Source organism: Lucilia cuprina, chromosome 5 (genome assembly GCF_022045245.1).
Source record: "Lucilia cuprina isolate Lc7/37 chromosome 5, ASM2204524v1, whole genome shotgun sequence".
Lineage (NCBI taxonomy): Eukaryota > Metazoa > Arthropoda > Insecta > Diptera > Calliphoridae > Lucilia > Lucilia cuprina.
Genome location: NC_060953.1, coordinates 13,670,387 through 13,671,655, shown reverse-complemented (window position 1 = coordinate 13,671,655; position 1,269 = coordinate 13,670,387).

Below are 1,269 nucleotides of genomic sequence, written 5' to 3'. Positions count from 1 at the left end.
TAAACACTGAAATTTTCAAGTTATCCCAATACACTAATATATATGAATATTCGTTCACTAAGGTTAAATTTTGCAAATTTTCTCGCAACAATTAATAGTATAATACACAAAATTAAATTCATTGTACTTGTCGAAACAAATATCACTGACAATGAAAATAGTTTTTATAACATAAATGGTTTTAATTCCATATTTTTTAATAGAGAAGGAAGAGGTGGTGGAATCGCAGTCTATATTGCCGAAAGTTTAACATTTACACGAGTATCAATAAACACTAATTCCTTTGAACTAATTCAAGTTGATGTAAATATTGACAAAAATATACTTTCCCTCCTCTCCGTGTATCGTCCACCACATGAAAGAATTCCCATGTTTATTAACGAACTTGATACCATTATCAACAATATTAAGAGAAAACAAGAAATTTAACTTGTTGGAGATGTAAACATCGATATTTTAAGAGAAAACAACACAACAACAACATACTTAAATATGATGACATGCAATGGTCTACAATGTATGGTGAGTGTGTGCACAAGGGAAGATGTAAAAAAAGTACAAAAACATGCATTGATCATGTATTCCTAAAAACAAATAAGACAACAACAAGCGCACAGGCAATGATAATAACAACTAATATTTCTGACCACTACATGATTTTTTGTTCTGTATATGATAAAGATACAAAACAGGATACGGAAAAAACATCTAACCAGGGTATGCAATTCATCAAAATCAACAAATATTGACAATTTTATAGTCAACAATATTAAAAATAAAGACTTAAATAACATTTCTAACAAATTTGCGACAAACTTTCAAGAAAACGTTAGAAAAATAATTCATAACTGTGATTTAAAAACAATAAACAATCCTTGTAATTATCTTAAAAATTCAATATTCTTGGAAGATACAAACGAAGAAGAAATCTACAATATCTTAAAATCAAACGGTAGTTACCTAACACCAATTATAACTAAATTTGTTAACTTGAGCTTGGAACACGCAATAGTTCCTGAAATATAAAAGTGAGACCAATATATAAAAGTGGAAATCAGTTAGATGTCAACAATTACAGACCTATTTCTATTCTATCAATAATTGAAAGTTATTAACAATAATCAATATGGCTTCCAAAAGGGGAAGAATATCAATAAACTTCTAGGAAACTTCTCAAGCTATATTAACAGTTGCTTAAGTAAAAACATGCATGTGCTAGCATTATTCATCGATTTTAGCAAGGCATTCGATACCCTTTCCCACAATAAA